The sequence below is a fragment of the Oryctolagus cuniculus genome, chromosome 3 (genome assembly GCF_051225735.1).
Source record: "Oryctolagus cuniculus isolate XC-2025 breed Fujian yellow rabbit chromosome 3, ASM5122573v1, whole genome shotgun sequence".
In the NCBI taxonomy this organism is placed as follows: Eukaryota; Metazoa; Chordata; class Mammalia; order Lagomorpha; family Leporidae; genus Oryctolagus; species Oryctolagus cuniculus.
This window is the reverse complement of record NC_142869.1, coordinates 175,030,409-175,056,529: the sequence shown is the minus strand read 5'-3', so window position 1 is coordinate 175,056,529 and position 26,121 is coordinate 175,030,409. Positions and strand designations below refer to the sequence as shown.

Below are 26,121 nucleotides of genomic sequence, written 5' to 3'. Positions count from 1 at the left end.
GGCATCATAGAAAGAATTTGGGAGGATTCCCTCCTTTTGAGTTGTTTTGAAGAGCTTGAGGAGAATTCATAAATGAGAGTTTTATGGACTACAGTATTTGTGATTGTTCTTCTCTTAAGACTTGGAAAATATCTCGCCATTCTCTCTTAGCCTGTAGGGTTTCTGCTGAGAAATCCTCTGCGAGTCTGATTGGAGATCCCCTGAAAGTAATCTGGCATTTCTCTCATGAACATTTTAGAGTGTTTTCTTTATGTTTTACTATGGATGGTTTGATTACATTGTGTTGCAGTACAGATCTTTTCTGGTCGTGTCTATTAGGAGTTCTGTGTACTTCAGGTACTGAGATGTCTCTAACTTTCTCCTAATTGGATAAGTTTTCTGTTGTTATTTCACTACAAAGGCCTTCTAATCCTTTCCCTTTCCACGCCTTCAGGAACTCCTAGAACCTGTATGTTGGGTAGTTTGATAGTATCCTGTAGGTTCTCAACAATGTTTTTTAGTTTTCTAATTTCTTAATATTTTTTGTCTGTATAATTTCCTGTGATTTGTCTTCTAAGTCAGATATTGTCTTCAACTTCATGGATTCTGTTGTTAAGGCTTTCCACTGCATTTTTTATTTGTTCTATTGAATTCTTCATTTCTAAGATTTCATTTTGCTTTCTTTTTAAGATCTGAATTTCATAGGAGAACTTTTCTTTCATGTAATGTATAAGTTTCATTACTCCATGCATTTTGTTCTTTTTACTTCTATGTAATCTTATGCTCAATTATTTGAATTCCATTTCTTGGAATTCTTCAGACTCTTCATCTTCACAATCTAGTATTGAAGTGTTGTATTCTTTTGGGGGTGTCATGTTCCTTATTGTTTCTTGAATTGGTGCATTTTTTATTTGATATTTGTGGAGACACTCATTGGTTTCATCTTTTTTGTTGCTGTGGGTGGCTTTTATCTTTGGACTATGTGTGGATTAGTGCAGTGTCCACTTTCAGGAATTCATAGAGGTGTGTGATGGGTGTGGCCAGGAAGCTCTGTTCAGTGCTCCAGAGTGAAGAGAGTGTTAAGGTGACACCCAGGTTGGGTATGGTAAATATATATTTTTTAAATATATTTTAATCAGAGGGGAGGTTTTTCTTCTGGCATAGACTCAGCTCATTTCCTCTCCTCAAAGGATTCCAGGGCCTGGGCACTAGCTCCAATGGGTATAATATTCATCCGCTTCCACAAGAACCATACAAAGGATCTGTGCAGTCCTCCATGTAAGCAGATTCCCCCACAAAGTTCCTCACCAGGGAACCAGTGAGCCCTGAGTGTGTGGAGCCTCCCACAGTGACCACCAAAGTCCCAGCCACACCCTGAGTCCTCCCATGAAGCCTCAGTGTTTTCACAGTCCTGGCACACAAGCCTCCCACAGTCACGAGCACTCAGTCTCCCCACCAGACTCGGGAGACTCTGCTCAGCTGTTTGCTGGGCTCGGACACAAGCTTGTGCAGCTGTTATGTACATGAAAAATGGTGCCCACCCTATATCAGCTTGTTACAGGATGCCATTACAGGGTGACCAGGGAAAGAGAAACGTGCCCCCCCTTTTTCCTCCTCTAGTTTGGCAGGTATACTATCCTCCGCAGGGCTCCAAGCCAGAATCCTTTTTTTGATTTTCCTGCAGCTTTATCACCAGTAGCTTGGGCTGCTGCAGCTTGGTCTCACCTCTCCAAAGCTGGTGTGGAGGCTCTTGGCACTGGAGTCCTGATTTGTGTGTGTCCACACCCTCCACGCAGGTCTGCTCTGTTCCTCTAATTTGCAAGGAGTTTCCTCTGCCGTTTTCTATCTAACTCTTCCTTGAGACTGTACTCTCTCCTTTTTTAAAACTATCTTCTCTTTGCCTAGAGCAGTAAGTTCCCTTCCTACTCTGCCATCTTAATCTAATCTCTGGACATTTAAATAGATACTTTTCAGGGTCAGCGCTGTGGCATGGTGGGTAAAGCCGCCATCTGCAGTGCTGGCGTCCCATATGGGTGCAGGTTTGAGTCCCAACAGCTCCACTTCCTATCCAGCTCTCTGCTGTGGCCTGGGAAAGCAGTAGAAGATGGCCCAAGTCCTAAGGCCCCTGCACTCCTGTGGGAAACTCAGAGGAAGCTCCTAGCTTTGGATTGGCACAGCTCTGGCTGTTGTTGTCATCTAGGGAGTGAATCATTGGATGGACGATCTCTCTCTCTCTCTCTCTCTCTCTCTCTCTCTCTTTCTCTCTCTCTCTCCTTTTGCTTCTCTGTAAATCTGCCTTCCAAATATATAAATAAATTTTAAAAATAAACAAAGAAATAGATACTTTTCTACATACAAATTAAACCTCAGTGAAGTTGATTTGAAAACCCAAAGTACACCATAAATTTCAACATTATATTCCATTATATTTTGGGGTCATCAACCTCAGATATTAGCAAGGATTTTTAGTTGAATACAATCAGGATGCAGCAGCACTCTCATCAAAAACCTTCTGTATTGGGACTAATGTTTATCAGGAAATTGCCTTTTCACCCTAATTCATGTCCTTTTGAGATAAAAGAAATGTATTCCTCAGAATAACAAGGTTATGCAGCACCTAACAGCCCTGTACAATCTGAAAATGCAGATAAACCCAGGAAATCAGTATTTTCAGTGGCAAGCCTTAGCAGGTGCTGAGAAGTATTCAAGGAGAGTATTGAGAGAGATTTTTAATAAAGCAGGAGGGGAAATCTGGCTTTAAGCCTGTCATGCAAATGCCAGCAGCCAATATTTTGAAGCAAATCTTAGTTCCAAGTCATTTCTTTTCTGTCATATTTTTCTGGTTCCTCTTGATAACCCAGATAACAGTTTCTAAAAAAAAAAAAAATATTGACATGGCCAAATTGTCTAGCAGTACTGGGATTAGAACATTCCAGAAAGGGTCCAGGACAGCTGTAATGGTCCCTCCCTTAGCTTGATCCCCACTTTGTGCCTCCTTTCACCCCACCTACCAGTGCCAAATGGATCTGACTTACAGACATGTCTGTTAAGCTTCTCCCATGCTTGGAAATGTCATGGGTTTTTTTAAAAAAAATTTTTAGCCATGATTTTTTAAAAATCCTCAAAGATGCTCCTGTACTTACCAAATCAGGAATACACTGCTTGAGAGGTGAAGGTCTTGCAATATCTCCCCCATGATGCTTTCCAGGGATCGCCAGTGCCATCCCTGCTGCTTTGCAGTCCTGCAACATTCCCATCAGTTTCCTTCAGGCCTCTGTTTCTCTCCCTTCTTCCTTCTCCTTCCAGATTGTAGCCTGGTTCCATGATCACGTCAGCTGTCAGTCCCTGCAGGCTCCCCTTGATGTTTCTACCACAGTTTAAAACATCAGCCCTCTGTCCTGGATGTCACCCCATAAGGGAACATCGTGGCCTTTATCTCGTTTTCTCTGGGTTAATGCTTGTTCTAGACCTTGAGATCCCTGCAGGGGATTGTGGCTTACTTGTTTCTCTCTGCCTCCCAGTGCCAAGCACAGGGCCTTTTATCAAAGTATTAGTTACTGCTCCTGATTTCAACATACTGCTGTGCACATCGAATGTATGTATATGCAATCAGAACGACCACGTTTTAGTCAGCATGTGCATTTAGTATTCATGCAGAAAATTCAAAAACAGTCTCCAGACTACAGGAAGTGGACTTGTATGAAAAACACATCCCCTTCACTTGGCCTAAGGACCCCAGGTTCTAGGCGACTATGCCATGTGACAAACACACAAGATGAGAAGAGCCGAGTGCCTTCTTGGGAAAGCTTCCAGTCTCATAAGGAGAAAAATCTGTGATGGCACATATGCAACAAGCCCTGATACTCCTGATGACATTGGGACGCTGAAAGGAGTGATTCAGCCTGGGGATAGTTTAAGGCGTTTTCACCACTGAGTGAGCAGAGGAGGAGGGGACCGCGCAGGTAAGGAGGCTGGCAGAGGCGGGGTCAGCGCCTGGAGAGGGTGACTGATCATTATGTTTTCCACCAGAGGCAGCCAAGGAAGGGGAACAGAGGAGAGTTTTTCTGTATGAGAAACACTTTGTTCCATGAAAGAGAGACCAGAAGCAAGATGGCGGGCAGCCACTGCTATTGCGAGAAGTCAAATGGCAAACAGGGCAGGCTTAAGTAAAAAACGCGAGCAAGCGGGTTATTTGAGAACTTGGTGGCTGAGCGTGTGAGAAGGGGCAGCTCTTGGGAGAGAGACAAGGCTGGCTGCCCCTTTACCCACCAGGAACCTAGGGAGGTCCCATCCACCTCCAAGGCTGCCCAGGCTGCAGAGAGGCAGCTCTGGTGGAAACACGATTAGGGCACTCTACTTTTGTTTAACTTTCCACAAATAGAAGTAACCTCCCCTCCCAGTGGATTACTACACTCTCGGATATTCTGCTTTCAAGCACATGATCAGGAATACATCAGAGCAGAGTAACAAAGGGTGAAATAATAATAGCACCTGTTTCACAGAGGTGCTGCCATAATTAGAAGTTAATGCATGTAAATTGCTCAGCCTGGAACCTGCAGGGGATATGTGCCTCTGATGTCAGTTACTCCTGGTGTTGTTTTCCTGTGTGAGCTCACTGGTAAGGGGGGTGGGGAAGAGAGAAGGCCCACTGGCCCTTCTAAAACATCCGTACAGTTTCAGCATTGGCAAGTCCTTCCTCCCGAAATAAGCATAAGGATGCTTTCTCATTTAGATGCAGATTCTATACAAAATGTGAAAATTCGTCTTTTTAGAGGGAGCTCTGGAAATTCTGCTCTTACAGCACATGTGGTTTGCACATGACACTCCCTCATTCTTTGTGTGCCAATCACCTGTGGGTCGTTGTCAGATTAGAAAAATTAAAGGTGCAGTTACCCTGCTAGAGTAAAGTGAATAATTGAGTCTGCCAGTTTTCTTTTGAGGAAAATAGCTTTTCTTGTGGAAATGCCACTTGGAAAACTCAGTAGTGCAGTTTCAATGTGTTAAATTTTCTGGCATATTTTTAGTGCTCTCTCTTGGTGAATAAATTTTAACAGAACAGGGTAAATAGAGGGGCATTCTTGAATTCCACTATCTGCAGAAAAGAATATTTCTTCTTTTTTAAGATTTATTTATTTATTTCAAAGGCAGAGTTACAGAAAAAGAGGGAGAGACAGGGCTGGGCCAGGCCAAAACCACGAGCCAGGAGCTTCCTCCGGTTCTCCCACATGGGTGGGAAGGGCCCAAGTACGTGGGCCATCTTCTACTTTGCACAGTGCCTTAACAGAGAGCTGGAAGTGAACTCGAACCAGTAATTATTCATTTTTTGATGTTTAGTTGAGATCAAGCGCAGATACAATACTTTTTGATTTGCCATTCCTTTAAACAATTTTTAATCATTGAGAACTTTTCTCCAGATATGAAAAATAAAATGGAATTTTCTGACAATGAGGATCTTAAGAAATAGTGGCCTATATATCAGTAGTTTCTTTTTTAACTTTCATTTAATAAATATAAATTTCCAAAGTACAACTTATAGATTATAGAGGCTTTTCCCCCCCATAACCTCCCTCCCACCCACAACCATACCATCTCCCAATCCCTTTCCAATCCCATTCACATCAAGATTCATTTTCAATTATCTTTGTAAACAGAAGATCAACTTAGTGTATACTAAGTAAAGATTTCAACCGTTTGCACCCACACAGAAACACAAAGTGTAAAGTACTGTTTGAGTACTAGTTATACAACTAATTCACATAGTACAACACATTAAGGACAGAGATCCTACATGGGGAGTAAGTGCATAAGTGCACAGTGACCCCCATTGTTGATTTAACAATTGACACTCTTATTTATGGCGTCAGTAATCACCCAAGGTTCTTGTCATGAGCTCCCAAGGCTATAGAAGCCTCTTGAGTTTGTCGACTCTGATCATATTTAGACAAGGCCATAGTCAAAGTGGAAGTTCTCTCCTCCCTTCAGAGAAAGTACTTCCTTCTTTGATGGCCCGTTCTTTACGCTGGGATCTCACTCACAGAGATCTTTCATTTAGGTCATTTTTTTTTTTTGCCACAGTGTCTTGGCTTTCCATGCCTGAAATACTCTGATGGGCTTTTTAGCCAGATCTGAATGCCTTAAGGGCTGATTCTGAGGCCAGAGTGCTGTTTAGGACATCTGCCATTCTATGAGTCTGCTGTGTATCCCATTTCCCATGTTGGATTGTACTCTCCTTTTTAATTCTGTCAGTATTAGCAGACACTATTCTTTATGTGATCCTTTTGACTTAATCCTATCATTATGATCAATTATGAAATGAAACTGATCACTTTAACAAGTAAGATGGCATTGGTACATGCCACCTTAATGGATTAAATTGGAATCCCCTGGTACGTTTATAGCTCTACCATTAGGGGTAAGTCCGATTGAGCCAAACTATACATCTCCTCCCTCTCTTATTCCCACTCTTTTATTTAACAGGGATTACTTTTCAGTTAAATTTAAACTCCCAAGAATAATTGTGTGTTAATTAAAGAGTTCAACCAATGGTATTAAGTAGAACAAAAAAATACTAAAAGGAATAAAATACTAAGTTGTTCCTCGACAGGACAAGGGCTGATCAAGTCACTGTTTCTCATAGTGTCCATTTCACATCAACAGGTTTCCTTTTTGGTGCTCAGTTAGTTGTCACTGATCAGGGAGAACATATATTTGTCCCTTTGAGACTGGCATATTTCACTCAGCATGATGTTTTCCACATTCCTCCATTTTGTTGCAAATGAGAAGATTTCATTGTTTTTTGCTGATGTATAGTATTCTATAGAGTACATATCCCATAATTTCTTTATCCAGAATACTGTTAATGGGCATTTAGGTAGATTCCATGACTTAGCTATTGTGAATTGAGCTGCAATAAATATTGAGGTGCAGACAGCTCTTTTATTTACCAATTTAATTAACTTGGTAAATTGGTAATTGCCTTGGTACATTCCAAGGAGTGGAATGGCTGGGTTGTATGGTAGGGTTATATTCAGGTTTCTGAGGAATCTCCAAACTGTCTTCCATAGTAGCTTTACAAGTTTGCATTCCCTCCAACAGTGGATTAGAGTCCCTTTTTCCCCACATCCTCACCAGCATCTGTTGTTACTTGATTTCCATATGTAAGCCATTCTAACTGGGGTGAGGTGAAACCTCATTGTGGTTTTGATTTGCATTTTCCTGATTGCTGGTGATCTTGAACATTTTTTTCAAGTGTCTGTTGGTCATCTGAATTTCCTCTTTTGAAAACTGTCTATTTAGGTCCTTGGCCCATCTCTTAAGTGGGTTGTTTGTTGTGATATTGTTAAGTTTCTTGATTTCTTTGTAGACTCTGGTTATTAACTATTTATCTGTTGCATAGTTTGCAAATATTTTTTCCCATTCTGTCGGTTGCCTCTTCACTTTCCTGACTGTTTCTTTTGCAGTACAGAAACTTCTCAATTTGATGTAATCCCAATTGTTAATTTTGGCTTTGACTGCCTGTGCTTCCCGGGTCTCTTCCAAGAAGTCTTTGCCTGTGTCAATATCTTGAAGGGTTTCTCCAATGGTCTCTAATAATTTGATGGTGTTGGGTCGTAGATTTAGATCTTTAATCCATGTTGAGTGGATTTTTGTGTAAGGTGTAAGGTAAGGGTCTTGTTTCATGCTTCTGCATGTGGAAATCCAGTTTTCCCAGCACCATTTATTGAATAGACTGTCCTTGCTCCAGGGATTTGATTTAGATCCTTGATCAAATATAAGTTGGCTGTAGATGTTTGGGTTGATTTCTGGTGTTTCTATTCTGTTCCATTGGTCTATCCATCTGTTTCTGTACCAGTACCATGCTGTTTTGATAACAACGGCCCTGTAGTATGTCTTGAAATCTGGTATTGTGATGCCTCTGGCTTTGTTTTTGCAGTATAAGATTGCTTTAGTTATTCAAGGTCTCCTGGGCCTCTATATGAATTTCAGCATCATTTTTTCTAGATCTGAGAAGAATGTCTTTGGTATTTTGATTGGTATTGCATTGAATCTGTAAATTGCTTTTGGGAGAATGGACATTTTGATGATATTGATTCTTCCAATCCATGAGCATGGAGGATTTTTCCATTTTTTGGTTTCCTCTTCTATTTCTTTCTTTAAAATTTTGTAATTCTCATCATAGAGATCTTCAACATCCTTGGTTAAGCTTATTCCAGGGTATTTGATTGTTTTTGTGGCTATTGTGAATGGGATTGATCTTGGCAGTTCTTTCTCAGCTGTGGCATTGCCTGTGTATACAAAGGCTGTTGATTTTTTTGCATTGATTTTATATCCTGTTACTTTGCCTAACTCTTTTATGAGTTCCAATAGTCTCTTAGTAGAGTTCTTTGGATCCCCTAAAGAAAGAATCATATCATCTGCAAAGAGGGATAGTTTGAGTTCTTCCTTCCCAATTTGTATCCCTTTAATTTCTTTTTCTTGTCTGATGGCTCTGGCTAAAACGTCCAGAACTATATTGAATAGCAGTGGTAAGAGTAGGCATCCCTGTCTGGTACCAGATCTCAATGGAAATGCTTCCAACTTTTCCCCATTCAATAGGATGTTGGCAGTGGGTTTTTCATAAATTGCTTTGATTGTATTTAGGAATGTTCCTTCCATACCCAATTTGCTTACAGTTTTCATCATGAAAGTGTGTTGTATTTTATCGAATGCTTTGTCTGCATCTGTTGAGATAATCATATGGTTTTTCTTCTGCAGTCTGTTAATGTGGTGTATCTCATTGATTTGCTAATATTGAACCATCCCTGCATACCAGGGATAAATCCCAGTTTGTCTGGGTGGATGATCTTTCTGATGTGTTGTTGCATTCTATTGGCCAGAATTTTATTGAGGATTTTTGTGTCCATGTTCATCAAGGAAATTGGCCTGTAATTCTTTCTCTGCTGCATCTTCCTCAGGTTTAGAAGTTAAGATGATGCTGGCTTCATAGAAAGAATTTGGGAGGATTCCCTCTTTTTGAGAAGGATTGAAGCTATTTCTTCTTTAAATGTCTGGTAGAATTCAGCAGTGAAGCCATCTGGTCCTGGGAGTTTCCTTGTTGGGAGGGCCTTTATTACTGAATCAGTTTCTTACTCGGTTATGGGTCTGTTTAGGTATTCTATGTCTTCATGGCTCAATTTAGGTAGGTTGTATGTTTCTAGGAATTATCCATTCTGATAGTTGTTTGCTGGCATACAACTGTTTATAGTAACTTTTGATGACTCCTTTTATTTATGTGGTGTCTGTTGTTACTTTCCCTTTTTCATATCTGATTTTATTGGTTTGGGTCTTTAGTTAGTTGTGCCAACAGTGTGTCAATTTTGATTATTTTTTCAAAAAACCAGCTCTTCATTTTGCTGATCCATTGTAATGTTTTTTGCATTAAATTCTGTTGATTTCTTCTCTAATTTTAAATGTTTCTCATCTCCTGCTAGTTTTGGGTCTGCTTTGCTGCAGTTTTTCTAGATTCTTGAGATGCATTGATGGCTCATTTATTTGGTGCCTTTCCAATTTCTTGATGTAGGTGCCTATTGCTATAAACTGTCCTCTTAACACTGCTTTTCTTGTATCCCATAAGTTTTGATATGTTGTGGTTTTTTTATTTATTTATTTTTTGACAGGCAGAGTGGACAATGAGAGAGAGAGACAGAGAGAAAGGTCTTCTTTTGCCGTTGGTTCACCCTCCAATGGCCGCCATGGCAGGCGCGCTGTGGCTGGCGCACCGCGCTGATCCAATGGCAGGAGCCAGGTACTTATCCTGGTCTCCCATGGGGTGCAGGGCCCAAGCACTTGGGCCATCCTCCACTGCACTCCCTGGCCACAGCAGAGAGCTGGCCTGGAAGAGGGGCAACCGGGACAGAATCCGGCGCCCGACCGGGACTAGAACCTGGTGCGCCGGCGCCGCAAGGCGGAGGATTAGCCTAGTGAGCCGGGGCACCGGCCAATATGTTGTGTTTTAGCTTCATTTACTTCCAGAAAGTTTTTTGATTTCTCTTTTGATTTCCTCTCTAACCCACTGTTCATTCAGAAGCATGTTGTTCAGTCTCCATGTGTTTGCATATGGTTTAGGGATTCCTGGGTTGCTAATTTACAGCTTCATTCCATGGTGGTCTGAGAAGCTGCATGATATGATACTAATTCTTTTGAATTTGCTGAGACTTGCTTTATGGCTTAGTATGTAGTCAGTCCTAGAGTAGGTTCCATGTACTACTGAGAAGAATGTGTATTCTTTAAGTGTATATATCTGTTAGATCCATTTGAGCTATAATGTCAATTAAATGTGCTGTTTCCTTGTCGATCTTTGGTCTGGTTGATCTGTCTATTGCTGAAAGTGGAGTATTGAAGTCCCCCAATACTATTATATTGGAGTCTAAGTCTCCCTTTAAGTCCCTTAACATATCTTAAATAAACTGGTGCCCTGTAACTAGGTGCATATACGTTTATAATTGTTACATCTTCCTGTTGAATTGATCCCTTAATCATTAGATAGTGCCCCTCTTTGTCTCTCTTAACATTTTTTGTGTTAAAGTTTATTTTGTCTGATATTAATATGGCTACACCAGCTCTTTTTTGGTTTCTGTTGGCATGGAATATCTTTTTCCAACCTTTCACTTTCAGTCTGCATGTATCTTTGTTGGAAAGAGGTGTTTCTTGTAAGAGCAAATAGATGGGTTTTGTTTTTTAATCCATTCAGCCAGTCTGTGTCTTTTAACTGGAGAGTTGAGGCCATTTATATTCAATGTGACTATTGATAAGCAGTGACTTTGCCCTGCCATCTTCCCAAAGATATTTCTAATATATGCTTTGAACCTCCTGTGATGTTTTAGTGGGAGATTTTCTTCCTTACCGTCTTTCATATTGATGGCCATATTTCTGTGTGTAACACATCTTTAAGCATCTTTTGCAGGGCCAGACGAGTGGCAACAAATTCTTTCAATTTCTGTTTGCTATGAAAGGTCTTTATTTCACCTTCATTCACAAATGAGAGCTTAGCAGGATATAATATTCTGGGCTGGCAGTTTTTTTCTGTTAGTACTTGGGCTATATCTCACCATTCCCTCCTAGCCTGTAGGGTTTCTGATGAGAAGTCTGCTGTGAGTCTAATTGGAGATCCTCTGAGAGTAATCTGACATTTCTCTGTTGCACATTTTAGAATCTTTTCTTTATGTCTCACTGTGGTGAGTTTGATTACAATCTGTCATGGTGAGGATCTCTTTTGGTCATGTTTATTGGGGGTTCTATGTGCTTCCTGTACATGGATGTCTTTTTCCTTCTCGAAACCTGGGAAGTTTTCCAGTATCTCACTTATAAAGCTTTCTAATCTTTCTCTCTCTCCATGCCTTCAGGAACTCCTAGAACCCGAATGTTGAGTTTCTTAATAGTATCCTGTAGATTCCCAACAATATTTTTTAGATTTCTAATTTCTTCTTCCTTTCTTTGGTTTGACTGTATACTTTCCTGTTCTCTGTCTTCTAAGTCCCATATTCTCCCTTCTGCTTCACTGATTCTGTCTTTAAGGCTCTCAAATGTGTTTATTTGTTCTACTGAATTCTTCATTTCATTTTGATTTCTCTTCAGTATCTCAATTTCATGTACTACTAAATTCCTCATTTCATTTTGATTCCTCCTTAAGATTTCATTTTCACAAGAGAGATTTTCTGTCCTGTCGTGTATGGATTTCTGTATTTCATACATTTTTTGATAACTTCTAAATGTTCTTATCATAAATTTTTTGAATTCCATATCTTGCAGTTCTTCTGTCTCATCATCTTCATAATCTTGTATTGGAGTGTCACGTTTATTTGGGTGTGTCATGATATGTCTTCCTTGTTGTTTCCTCGGTTTTTGTGTTTGCTGTTTGGCATTGTGGAGATTTTCTTTGGTTTATTCTTTTTTTTCCTACTGTGGTGGCTTTTCTTGTTATACCATGACTCTAGATTAAGTGGACTGTCTGCTTTTGGTGAATCTCTAGAGGCTTGTGGTGGATGTGGCCAGAGAGCTGTGTTCAGTTCTTCAGGGTTAAGGTGTGCCAAAGGTGACACACCCAGGTTTGGTGTGGTAAATCTTCTCTCTCTCTTTTTTTTTTATTCAGAAGGGGAGTAATTCTGCTCAGCTGAGCTCTTCTCCTTGATGCCAATCAGTGCCTGAACACTAGCCCCAGTGGGTACAATATTTGTCTGCTCTGTCCCAAGGACCACACAAAGGATCTGTGCAGTCCTCAGTGTAAACTCAGATTCCCCTGCAATGTCTCTCACCGGGTAGCCAAGGCTACCGAGTTTGTGGCATCTTCCCCCGAGACTACTCATGTCTCAGCCACACTGTGAGTTCTCCCACACACCCTCTTTTTTTTTTTTTTTTTCACAGTCCCGGTTCATAAGCTCCACAGATTCACTAGGACTTAGTCTCCTGTTATTACTCCCAACCAGAGTCAAGCTTTTTGCTTGGTTGAGGGTGGGCACAGCCCCGAGCTGGTGCAGCTGTTACATATGTCCAAAATGGCACCTGCTCTATTGTCTCGCACACCTTTGTTAGGTGTGTGGAGAGAGTGAATCGTGTCCATACCATCCCTTTTATTTTTTTCTTCTGTCCTCTAGTTAGGCTGGTGTACTTTCCCCCATGGGGCTTCAAGCCTCATTCCCTCTAGGCTCTTCCTGCCGCTTTTCCACCAGTGTCTTGGGCTACTGCGATTTCACCTCACCTCTCTTTCCAGCGCTGGTGCGGAGGAAACTCTCAGCAGCTGGGCTCCCGAGCCATAGGCACCCGTGTCCTTCACATAGATCCACCGTGTCCCTCTAATTCTGGAAGAGTTTCCTCTGCAGTTTTTTCCCTAACTCTTCCCTGAGACTTCACTATCTCCACTTTTATTAAACTACCTTTTCCGGGACTATCAGTGAGCTCCCTCCCTATTCTGCTATTTTGGAGCCCCTCTCCAGAGCTCTATATCAGTAGTTTCTAAGAGAACCCATGAACCCTTTTGGAACTGCAGGTTGGTAACCATGGGAGGGTACTAGAGATACAATTAAGGCATAAGGATAAGCTAATCTACAATGCAATGAAAAATAATTTCACAAGCAACAACACCTCATTTTCTGCTCTAAAGTAATCACAGGGATTCCAGGCCTCATCTAGACCTGCATACGTTCTTCAACTTAGATTGACCATTTTTGGTGTGCAAGCCTGATGAGATATGGAGAAAAGTTGGAAGCAGGGAGAGGAGGAGGAGGTAGAGAAGAAAAAGGAACTCAGAGAATACCAAGCAGTTGGGTGGTGGAGAGAACAGGCACAGAGCAATGGAAGAAATTGCTTCTCCAAAACAAGAATTTAGAGGAAGACATGGCCCTCATTAACCTCAGAAAGGCTCTAATTTTGAAACAGGAATATAACATGAGAGATTTGTTTTGTACTTTGAGAAGCAGAGAGCAAGAGAGGTAGAGAGACAGAGCTTCCATCCATTGATTTACACCCCAAATGCTCACAGCAGCCAGCACTGGGCCAGGTTGAAGTTGAGAGCTGGGAATTCAATCCAGGTTTTACATGGGTGAAAGGAGCCCAATTACTTGAGCCATTACTCTTTACTGCCAGGCTGGGGTCAGGAGCCAGAGCTGGGAAGCCAAGGCAGACATCGCAATATAGGATGCAGGCGTCTCTACTGCCAGGCTGAACACCTGCCCAACATGCAGAATACTAGCACAGCCTTGTAACTACTGGATCAATTTCTTTGTATGATTTCTAAACTCAGCAGTGAATACTTCAAAGATGGTGAGTCACCTGGAGGGTTGAAGCGGTGTAGACTGGATACGGCTGAGTGGGAGCCACAAGCATACAGGAGAAGTAACTCCAGCGAAGACCACAATGATCCATTTCTAAGTACCGGCACTCATGGGAATAATGATTTTTGTGTGTTCATAAAGGATGTAACAAATTGCACACTAAATTCAGGTGCACAGAGAGCTGTGGTGGTGGCTGCGGCTGCGGCTGTGGTGGTTTCCATTTCCATGGCAGGTCTCACCTTGCTGTGCAGCACCCACCTCTGTGTCCTTGGTGTGGGTGCGCGGGAGACTTAAGCCTGCACGTATCTGTGGCCAAGGCTGTCATCTGCAAAGTGTTTCTTGGGGGAGGGGGGGCTCAATCCCCTTTTCCCTGTCTCCCTCCCAAAATGGCCAGGGACCTGGGTGGCATGCAGTCCCCGGGGCCTGCCCTGCTGTCCATGGGCTGCTCTGACGAAGCACCATGAGCTGGGAGGCTTACAGCCAGAACATTAAGACATCCGGGTCACCAGTGTCTGGCCCTTTCTGGGAACTCCGAGGGAGACACTGCTCTGCCCTTTGCGCTTCTGGGAGTTGCCAGCCATCCTTGGCATTTGTGGGTTTGTGCAAGCAAAACCTCATTCCCTGCCTCCCTGTGTGTGGCTGTCTGTTTCCTCTTCTAAGGACTTCAGTGGCTGGATTATGACCCACCCTAATCAAACATAACTTCGTCTTAAGTGGATTACATCTGCAAGATACCCTGTTTCCACAGAGGGTCCCAGTCACATGTGCTGCGGTTCAGGAGCTCAACCTGTGTTTCCAGGGGGCACAACTCAGCCTGTGACAGGATCCTTCTATGTCTTTGGCCACTGGCTGGGCACTGCACATGCATTATTTGCTGAAGGGCAGCAACTCTGGTGGGTGTCACACTGTACATTACTAAAGGGCCTGGTCCCGCCGTTTTCTGTCCTTTCGACATCTGGACTGTGCACAGGGCACTGTGGTGCGCCTCAGCCCCATCCCATGGACACACATAGCTGCCTCACCTACCAGGACTCCTCAGGGCTCTCAGGCCAAACTGAATGCAGAGCTGCTGAGCGGAAGCTTGCAAGCCAGCCAGTCTATGCCTGGGTGAGAGCAGGATGCACCCTGGCTGCAGCCCCAGCTTTGAGTCTTCCAGGGGAAGCCAAGAAACACACACGTGTGCTTCCCTGGGGCCCCTGCGGTGGTTGTTCCCTCTGCCAGGCATGCTTCTCCCCTGGGCAAAGGTGGGCTTTCCCTCCGTTGATGCAGAACTCAAGCGGACATCTGTAGACTCCCTGCCCTTCCTACCTAAAGCAGTGTCTCCCCTCCATCCCTTTCTCTGCTTGTCTTCCTGAAGTAGCATTTCAGAGGCCTGCCCTAAGGAAAGGACAGATGTTCTGCTTCCTGCTGTACTGGTTTGTGAGCTCTCCCTTATAAAACAGCCCTCCCCTCTTCCACTAATTCAGTCACTAATTCCTTCCACAAATAACGTCACTGTCCAGCATACGGTCAGAATACCCAATAGGATATTATGCAGTCTTGAAAACAGAGCCTGTCCTTTTTTTTTCAGTATTGAATCCTGACACCTGGCATAGAATAGCTACTCAGTGAGTCCCTGTAGGAATGAATGAGTTAGCGAATGAGATTCCGCGAGAAAGTTGGCCTATGCAAGACTTTGCTTTGCTAATACTGCCAAAAATGCAATGCACAGTTGTTTCATGCAACTGTATCCAAGGCCAAACATTGCAAAGAATAGGTAGTAGATAGCCTCATAGCTAAGGAATATCATCTTTTGAAGGCAATGATTATTTTGCTTTTAAAATTGCATACAGATTAGCCGGTGCCGCGGCTCACTAGGCTAATCCTCCGCCTTGCAGCGCCGGCACACCGGGTTCTAGTCCCGGTCGGGGCGCCGGATTCTGTCCCGGTTGCCCCTCTTCCAGGCCAGCTCTCTGCTGTGGCCAGGGATTGCAGTGGAGGATGGCCCAAGTGCTTGGGCCCTGCACCCCATGGGAGACCAGGAGAAGCACCTGGCTCCTGCCATCAGATCAGTGCGGTGCGCCGGCGGCAGTGCACCAGCCGCAGCAGCCATTGGAGGGTGAACCAACGGCAAAGGAAGACCTTTCTCTCTGTCTCTCTCTCTCACTGTCCACTCTGCCTGTCAAAAAATTAAAAAAAAATTGCATACAGATTAAATAATGCTGGGTGGGATGGTAGAGGTAATTTTCAGGAGTGAGAAAACCTCAAGAATGATGCGCTAAATTCCGATGCAGCAGAAGGCAGCCGTGCTCCATAGCATACAGGAGCACAGTCTTTATTCCACCCGGGGAAAACAGAGGCAAATGACCCAAAAGAAAGATTTCCTCTGGCCCTTTTTCAAAAATTTAAATTCCGGGAATAGCTTCTTGCTGTGTCCACAGCATAATAAAGCGACTCTCTCACCCAGGCCTCCAGCCCCAAGCCATCCAATACAGACTGACACACTCCTTAGGCTCAGCAGGTCCATATTAATTTTAAGGTCTCACAAAAAATATTTTTTTTTAAATCAGAAGTCAAGAATGAGAATTTAGGTCAGAGGAAACATAATATCTTATATACCATCACGGTTCTCATATACCATTTTTTTTTTAATGGAGGAAAGAATACTTAAAAGTAAAAATGCCTGGGATGTGTGAAAATCATAGCATGACCTTGATTTGGGTTTTCTTTGGTTAAGGAAGTGTTCTGTACAAATAATAAGCTAGAAAAACTTAAATGTGCTCATGCTCAAAGAATGCAACCCCAGTCATCCAAAAAAACATCTTCCAGGTGGATTCATTTCCCCAGGATGCCCAGGCTTCACAATAACATGTTTGAGAGGAGTGATTAACACAATTGCCTACTAAAATATTTTAAGCTCTGATCTGCTCTGAAAAAATAAAAAAAAGCACACAGCATGACACCAAGAGAAAATGAGTGCAGTGTGGGAAAATGCATTTTCTTTAAGGTGCTGCAGCCGCTGTAATTTGCGCCTTCTGAAGTGCAGAGAGAAGCATCATCAACATGTACAGACAGAAGAGGAGAAATAATGACAGGACGGCGGCATGTGCCCCGCTGGGAAAATAAGAAAGCAGCTCGCACCGGCAGAGCTGAAAGAAAGGCCCCCGAGCAAACATTTCAGAAAGAGCCCCTTGCCTTTTGTGAAAAGGAAAAGCAGCAGACATCTAAACCCCACCTGAGTCTTGGCAGTCCCTCGATTTAGGTAAATTAGAGGTGCCGCAGGAGCAGCACCTGGCTCCGATTCCCTTCTGTCTTCCTTGTCTTTTGTGTTCATACTTAGAATACTTCTATCCTCATAAGGCGGGATTAATGGTTCGCGGGGGATTATGAGGGGATACATTTTCAGTTTAAGTGGATTATCTGAAAGCTGTGGTAGAGAGGGGATGCTCTAGTGGCTGGGTTAGGTGCAAGGTATGTATGTGTGTATGCATGTGTGTAATGTGAGAGGAAGAAGGAAAGAGAGACATTTCCATCTGCTGGTTTACTCCCCAAATGGCTACAATAGTCAAGGGTGGGCCAGGCAAGAGCTAGGATCCCAGAATTCCATCTGGTCTCTTAGTGGATGGCAAGAACCCAAATACTACGGCCATCCTCTGCTGCTTTTCCAGGCACATTAGTAGGGGGCACGAATTGGAAACAGAGCAGCCCAGACTTGAACCGGCACTCCAGGATAGGATGCTGGTGCTGCAAGTGGCAGCTTAACCCACAGCCAAACACTGGCCCTAGTGCAAGGCACCATCTGCAAGCTTGGAGAGGGTTCCATAAAGCCCAAGGCAGCCTCTCACTTCCTAGGAGTAACTCCCAGGTGAACTTCCTGGAGGCCTCCTGTGGTATCCAGACATCTGGGTTATATCCTAATTGGCACGATTAGGGTTAAGAGAGGGGGCTTTGGACACACGAGCTGTCACTCTCTAGCTAATGTGATTCTGGGCGAGTCACTTCAGTAGGTGGCGATCAAAATGGGTGGGGAATTGTATCTGTCTTAGCAAGTGGCTGTGAATTTTAATAAAATGTCCTATTTAGAATACTAAGCATGTATCTAATACATGGTAAGGCCTCCATGAATCTTTAGCTATTATTGTTATTAAGTATTCATTTAGGCCAAGACCCAACGTTAGCAGATCTGCTACAAATCACGGAATGGATCTGGGGAAAATGTCACTGCTCCTTTTTGTTATTACATTCACCATGAGGCACCATTTGTTTCAGAAATCCTAGAGAGGCATGAGAATTGCTGAGAGGAGGCAGAGAAGAGCAGGCCACCCTGTTCAGGCTTTGAGCCCAAGCACTTAAACAGGTCGCCCAACTTTTGCAGTGCTAGCTGATTTGAGCGGTTTTCAGCCAAGTCACCAGACCACTCAGAATCTCATTTTATATGAAGGGTATTATAATGCCCCCCAGTTTCATGGCCTCTGATTTAAAGGGTTGTGGATTCTTGAGAGAATTCACCTGATCTCCTGGGATTTTTGGTGGAGACTTCATTTTAGGAATGAGGAATCGTTCCCCTCTTCCTCATCATGCACAAATAACTAGGCCGGAGAACCTACCTTCTGCCCTGGGTGGCCTGTCCCCTGATCTCCAAGTTCCTGCTCAACCCGACACCTCTCTGGGCTTAATCTGACCACTCCAGGGGACAGTCTCAGAATGCACTTCCTACAGCGGAATCTAGACTCTTTTCTTGACCCCACCACACTTCTCTCTCAAATCCTCAATCACGTATAATTCAACAAAATACCCCAGCCCTGGGGCACAGGGTACATGATCTCAAGTCCAGTTTGGTCCTGAAGGTAAGCAGAAAACAGGGGGTATTTCCAACTACACAACTTAGGCATCTGTTTCTGTTAAACCATTTGTGCCTCTGAAAGTCCCTCTGGCTTGGAGCCTGTCGTCTTGTGGGGAACTGCTAAATGCCACATGACACATTGGTCGATGTGCCACCGGTGCTCTTATCCAAATCAGTAATACAATGTGAACCTGGAGTCATGCCCCTGGAGTGAGTTGTCCCTTCACCAATGTCCACCTGCTGATCAAATTCAGCCCACTGTTTATATCATAGATCTACCCTGAAAATGTGGCTTATGTGAGAATTGAGCTTGGCAGTTACCATGCCCTGTTCCACATCAGAGCATCTGGGTTCAAGCCTCAGCTCTGGCTCTTGACTCCAGCTTCCTGCTGAGGGAGACCTTGGGAGACATTGGTGATGACAGCCATCGCGTTCCTGGCACCCATGAGGCATTGCATTCCCAGCTGCTGGCTTCAGTCCTGGCCCACTCTCAGCTGTCATGGGCATTTGGGGAGTGGACCAGTGGATGGGAGCACCCCCTGCCTCTCTCTGCCTCTCAAATAAAATTTAAAGTAAAATAAAATAGTGCGCTATCAATAACCCATGTGCGAGTACGTCTGTCTCAACCATGAATATCTCATGAGATTTACTTTACTGGCGTTTAGATGGCTCCTCCCAGCCTCGTCGCTCTTACCCAATTGGACAAGAATGTGTTGGTTTCAGAGGTAGTGAGGGAGAAACACATGTGCACTGTGATCTCAGCTCGATTCCTTGGCAGCACACGAGGTGGTTGCAGTCATGATGTTTAAATTTGTGTGATGACCCCGGGGAGCTTCAGGGTCAGCCTCAAAGCATGTCGGCTTTGTCTTTTGGATGTCACTTCTGAGGGCAAGGTCCCACGGTGTGAATTCAGATAAGCTGCAGTGCAAATTCAGGGAACCCCGGGATGCTTTCTAGAAACCATGCTCCCCCTGCCTTCCCAAGTGTGCCTGACAGTTCCCACAGCCCCGGGAAAGCAATGCTTTCAATCCCTGTTCCAGCGGCCACTTCCCTGTAGTCTTAGTCCTCAAGGGGGTTTTCTCCTTGGTAAGGTGGCTTTATAGACCTCCTGGGAGAGGATTACAGTACAAGTGAGAACAAAGGAAAAAAACGACTTTTTATTTCCCTGAATCTCTCAATTACATGTCATCTGGAAATACAAAAAAACTGCCTACCAGGCTTTGCTCACCCACACTTCCTGATGCTGTCGGTGAAAAATACGAGGTTAGCACCCTTCTCTCTGCCTTTTCCCTTTGCCCCCAGTTCCCCTGTCCCCCAGGCTGACCCTCTGCTAGTGTTGGCGGGAATACTCCTCGTCACTGACTTGCAGGGGAATTAAAAGGAAAAACTGAAAATGGAGACTCGCTCTCCTTTGTTGCTGCCTACAGTGTAATATAGATCTCCGAAGCCCAGAGAACAGAAAAACAGAAAAAAGTTCTGGCAGAAGGAAGGCGCACACACAGAGAGAGATTAGCTTCCTGTGCTGCACTTCAGATCGACAGATTTGTACTTCGGAGTCCATTTCTGCTGCTAGGAAGTTGAAATGCACAAGCTGAAGTGTAGTAAGTCTCAGTGAGTAGGAAGCGGGTCTGTTCATTTCCAGCTCACAGGAATCGCAAGTTGCCAGTATTTGGTTTTGCAGCAGCAAAAAGCTAGGACACAGAGCTTCTATTTTCTAAGCATCTAAGAGGTAAACTCAGAAGCTGCGTTTCTCGTGCTGTAAGTCACAGCACCTGCAGTGTGGCTGAGTGACAGGTGCATCATTTTTCTGAAAGGCTGTGTTACTTTCAGCAGAGCCTGTTATTCTTAGCTCTGAAAAATTGTGCCATGCAGCAGGGCACCTGAGGCTGCGGAACAGGGAGGCCAGCACCTTGCAGGCTGCCTTATGTCTGACAACTTGAAACAATCCACGAAAAAGGCAGAAAAATCCGTCTTTCAGAGGTGTGTTCTGGATGATGTGAAATGTCTAGGACTTGGGAGACAGGTGATCACGTCTTCTCCTGTGTATCCGTGGTTTTGATACTGTGAAATCACAGTTGTATTGTAAAAGTAACCAGAAATCGTAAGGAGTGTTCCCTGTTGAGGATTCTCAAAAGCTCAGGATGTTTGATTAGCTGAAACAAAGAAATATCATACTTTTACCTTCTTGTAAAATAGTGTAGGAGGCTAGCGTCTTCATGTGAAGACATTTCTTTTACAGTTGTCTCTAGGGAAAAAAATCATCCACTTAATTTTTCCCAGTCCTTAGAAAAGATACATAAATTTAAAATGTAGCAGACCTAGTGTGTAAAAGGGGGAAAAACTGCTTCTCCCAGCATTCTGCTGCTTTGCAATTAGCTGTGCTGGTGCATGTGAGTCAGGTCATTACACCTACATATTTTGGTCCTGCCTTCCTTCATACGAGAAAAACATCTCATAATTACCATGAAATTTCATCAGTGTCTTTAAGAGAGTAATACAATGCCACAGTGCATAACAATATACATCTGTATGTGTATGGATTTATTTCTGGTTTGTGTCATTTAAAAGGCAGCTGGTCGGTGCGACATGACTGGTCGCAAACCGCAGTCTGAGCAGGAGGTGGCACAGACCAACATCCATGCCCTGCCGAGTGTCTGTAATTTTGTGGTGTTGGAACGGAAGAGCTGGGTTTGTTAAATTTTGCCTTCTGTAAGATTTGTACTCTTGCATCGTTGTTCTAGTTGTTATGGTTATTTCTCATGTATTTACTCTGCTGACCGATTCAGTCTACACAACCCTGGCCCAAAGTGAGTAGAATGGAAAAACTGGCTCTGAACCCAGCCAGGTCTCTGTGGGGGCCAGATGCTCAGCCCTAACATGGAGAGCCCACACTGATGGTGCCAGCCTCACCGGACCTGAGCCATGGTTTCAAGTGCACTGCCGGTGACCGCTCACCAATCTCAGTCTGAATTCTCAGGACCTAGTGAAGCCTTCACCCAGGCAGTCATGTCAAAACCGATTTGCTGCTGACTGCGGTGGGGCCAGGGGACGGCTGCTCCCTGCTGGAGGCCTGGGCAGGGTTTAGATAGTGGTGGACTTTCGGCATTCATAGACGAGCGTCAGTGTAAGAGCAATGCAACTGTTTTGCAAAGTATGTGCATTTATGTTGAGATGGGTTTCTAGGCATTAGTGCTTCTGGGAATAATACAGGAGTGTGATGATCTATTGCACCTAAAGCACTACTCCTTTCTGGTTTTGAGGCTACATACTTACTCCTGCATGAAGCGGAAAGCCAGCCTTTGACCACAGTGAACCCTGTCTACCTCTCCACAATTCTTGGTTGTATCCCACACAACCAGACCCTGGACGGGGAGGGGAAAAGGGAGGGGAAGGATGAGAGACTGCACACACCAAAACAGGGGCTCCTAAGGCAGGACATCCAAGGGTTTTGGAAGGGCATCGAGTTCCCCCAGGTAGGGTCATTTAAGGAGCGATTGACAACTGTCAATCATCCCATACCTGGTAACCCTTTGGCCATTTTTCAGTGATCTCTACTATTATTTTTCCTTAAATAGACACATCGTGTTCACAAAAAAATTTATATTAAAATCAAAAAGTTTACCCTAAAGGGAAATCTTGTATCACAATCATAAAATGAGAAGGTCGTGGTAAAAATACATGGTGTGGAGATAGGATGGAAATCAGTACTTCTGCATACTGAAGCATCCGTCTAAATTAAAAGAGAAAAGAGCAGCTACTGACATGGTGACAGGGCCAGCCTGGCCCCAACCGAGCTGACCTGAGACTCTCCCCGGCTGAGAGGGCACTGACAGGACGGCAGGCTAAGCTGCTGCCTGTGACACCGGCCTCCTATGTCACAGTGCTAGTCAGGCCAGGCAATTCCACTTCCGATCCAGCTCCCTGCTAATGCACCTGGGAAGGCAGCAGCAGATGGCCCAAGTGCTGGGGCCCCTGCCACCCACGAGAGAGACCTCAATGGAACTCCTAGTTCCTGGCTTCAGCCTGGCCCAGCCCTGGGCCCTGGCAGCCATTTTGGAGTGTGAAGCAGCAGCTGGAAGTGCTCTCTTTATCTCTCCCACTCTACCTGTCAAATAAGCAAAATAAATCTTAAGGAAGGGAGGAGGGAAGGAGAGAACTGAGGCGGCAGTAACTTCCTCACCATATAATTTAATGTTATTTAACTCCTCATCTGCAAATTACCTAAAATGCCCCCAGCAGGAAGGAACCAAGGGCAGACAGTGCTTGGACCAGCTGTCCCCCTCAGCCCCTGTGGAGCAATGCCGAGCCCCGTGGATTCTAAGCCGGGTGACTTCCACAGCCCCCAGCACAGCGAGGGGCACACAAGAGACACTAATCAAAAGCCCTAAATCAGAGCTCATTGATGTTCTACAATCTTTTGGCTCCATTTCATAAAAAGTAAAAAATTAACAGTGATATTTTATATTTCCTAATATCCCATTCCTCCCCCTTGGGAGAAAAGACTGTTGATAAGAAACTAAAAAAACATAACCCCAAACTCTCAAAAATGAGCTGCTGAATAGCTCCCACGGGATGTCTAAGAATGCATAGGTGAACTTAGTGTCAAAGGACAAAGAAATCTCTCTCACGAAGTGGGCACACAGAGAACTGTTCGGTTGCAGAGGAGGTGCTCAGGGATGTCCATGCAGCCTCCAGCGAATCCTGGCCCCCGGGAGCTGGCTTTGTGCTCTGTTCCCCATCCAGGTGCTCTTTGCTCTTCCTTCCTTGTAAGGCCCCTGCCTGTCACTCACATTCAGCAAGGGGGTGGGTGTGAGCGGGGAGAGCGCGCAGGGGCTGCCGATGCAGGGCTGCACCTGCTCGAAGGCGCCGTCATGAGCATTCGTGGGGTGCTTTTACCCGGAGTCGTGTCAGCCTTGTGGAGGGCTATTTTCTCTAATCGGTGTCACTGGGACTAGAAGACGTGACAGTACTGGTTGTAGCTTGAGAATTTAATTTCAGGAGTGACGGCTCTGCATTTCTACAATTTGCATTCTTTAGAGGTTTCTTCCAAATAGTGCTTTGGCCGGCATCGTCGCCCTGCAGGAAGTAGTTTCTTCGGTAAATGCTCTGTTAGTATTGGATTTCAGTATAAGACCAGCACAATCAATTCTACAGATTAACCTAATTTACGTGTAATGAATTCACATGTGCTGAAGTGACAGCTATGCTGCTATTTGTAGGTGCACTTATGAAACGTGGCCTCCTATTCCGAACAAGCACTCGCTGCTGCTTTAGATGCCGTTGGCAAAGCTTTGACAGCAGGTCACTGCATTTTTAAAATCACAATGTTGGCTCAGGCTGTAATGAAACATGGTCTTAAAGCGGTATCTAATAACCATTAAAATACTTTTAGAAACCTCACCATGCCATTTCTGTAGAGTCTCTGGTTAGAAATGCCAGAAATCCACATGAATATAAAAACAACATGATACAGTATTGCAGAGAAATTGAGACTAATACATTTGGCTTTCTTTTTCAGAACTTTGTTGCATTATTTGAAGTAAGAGATTTTCCATCTGCTGGTTCACTCCCCAGATGATTTCAATGGCTGGGGCTGGACCAATCAAAGTCAGGAGCCTGGAACTCCATCTGGGTCTCCCCCGTTTCGGGAGTGGCCCAAGCATTTGGACCACTGTCTACTGCTTTCCCAGCATATTAGCAGAGAGCTGGATAGAAATTAGAGCAGCTGGGACTCAAACCAGCGCTCATATGGTATGCCAGGGTCACAGGCAGCAGTTGAACTTGCTGTGCTGAAGTTTTGGGTTTTTGTTTTGTTGTTTTTTGACAGGCAGAGTGGACAGTGAGAGAGAGAGACAGAGAGAAAGGTCTTCCTTTGCCGTTGGTTCACCCTCCAATGGCCGCCACAGCCGGCGCGCTGCAGCCAGTGCACCGCGCTGATCCGAAGGCAGCAGCCAGGTGCTCCTCCTGGTCTCCCATGGGGTACAGGGCCCAAGCACTTGGGCCATCCTCCACTGCCTTCCCGGGCCACAGCAGAGAGCTGGCCTGGAAGAGGGCAACCGGGACAGAATCCGGCGCCCCGACTGGGACTAGAACCCGGTGTGCTAGCGCTGCAAGGCTGAGGATTAGCCTATTGAGCTGCGGCGCCAGCCATGTGCTAAAGTTTTTTATGCAAAATATAAGCGTTTCTTCATTGCCAAAGTCCTAACTTCTGTAAGCGTCAGTGTAGCCATTCATGAAGTGGGGAAGATTGTGTCTAGCTCAGAGGGTGGTTAGAAGACTGAGACACCGCGTGGAAAGTACTCAGCACAGTGTGACAGTCCTGGGTTTGTAGTAGATGCTGTTAGTGTTACTATCACATGGCCTCCTCCCGGAACCATCAGATTCTCAGAAAGCAACAGGGTCTGCCGCAGACTTGGCCCCAGGAGGATGGGTCTCAGCCTAGAGAGGAAGAGGCAGGTTGACCAGATGTGGAAATACTGGTTCAGCTCTCCCCAGCATCAGACCCCTGTTTTTGTGACCCAGACCCTGCAGGAAAGAAACAATACCAGAAACATGAGGGATTTTCTCCAACATGGAAAACACTGAAAGGGGGAAGCTAACGAGGGGAGTGAGCAGGGTTCAGGAGAATGGAATTGTGGAAGCAGGTCGTCCACCCAGGGTGGCTCCTGCCCGCCGTGTTGACATTTCAACCAAGGCCACAGCTCTGGTCCCTGATCCGCCCTGGGAAGCTGACTTCTACCTAGTGCTACCTCTCCTGCAAGACATTCCAGAAGCTCAGGAAAATGTGCGTTCCTGGCTCACCACAGACCTTCATAATTTCATCAAATATATGATTTGAGTCTCAGCTCAGAAAGTCTTGGTGGTCAAGCAGCTCTGGGCTCAGTGGGCTCCCGGTTCGCTCTGGGCTCGCACCAGCTGAGCACAGGCGTGGAAGGACTCCTGTGGGTTGGTGTCTGCTGGAACTTGGGTCTGCAGGCCAAAAAGACCCCGGCTGACCCAACCGGTGTGAGGACAAGGCCTTGTACTGCTCACCGGTAGACTGCAGAGGCCTCTGCTCAGGTTGAGCCCCGAGGTGAGGGCAAGTCTGGGAAGACGATGAGCTTACACACTGAGGGGACGTGGCAGTTCCTAAACCCACGTGTCAACTTTCCTGACTTCCAAAGCTCCAAACCATCCCTCCAGGGATGCTGTAAACCCTGGCACCCCAAAGGGGCTGGACTCCAGAGAAAGGCGACGTCCACTTGTAGGCTGTGGGACTCTCTTCCTGCCTCCTCCCCCGCCCCATCCTCTGCGTTTCTTCCCTTTTTCCCTCCTCGATTCCTTTTTCTCTTCCTTTCTTCTCTTTCCTTTCCTTCCTTCTCTTCTTTCAATAAAGAACCATGATAAGAAAATAGAGGTACAAAGCAGACCCACAGTCTACCAAGAGGGCTGCTCAGAAAGGGGGCCCTTTTCAATGTCTAAGAGGCTCTGGGAGGAGCCAGTGCCGTGGTGTAGTGGGCTAATCCTCTGCCTGTG

The 26,121-nt window shown here is 44.8% G+C and overlaps 1 protein-coding gene across 4 annotated transcripts in view; it reads left to right on the top strand.

Moving 5' to 3' along the window:
* Window positions 1-26,121, top strand: part of LOC149127615 (contactin-associated protein-like 2) — a 171,892-nt gene that overhangs the window by 113,460 nt on the left and 32,311 nt on the right. The window lies entirely within an intron of this gene.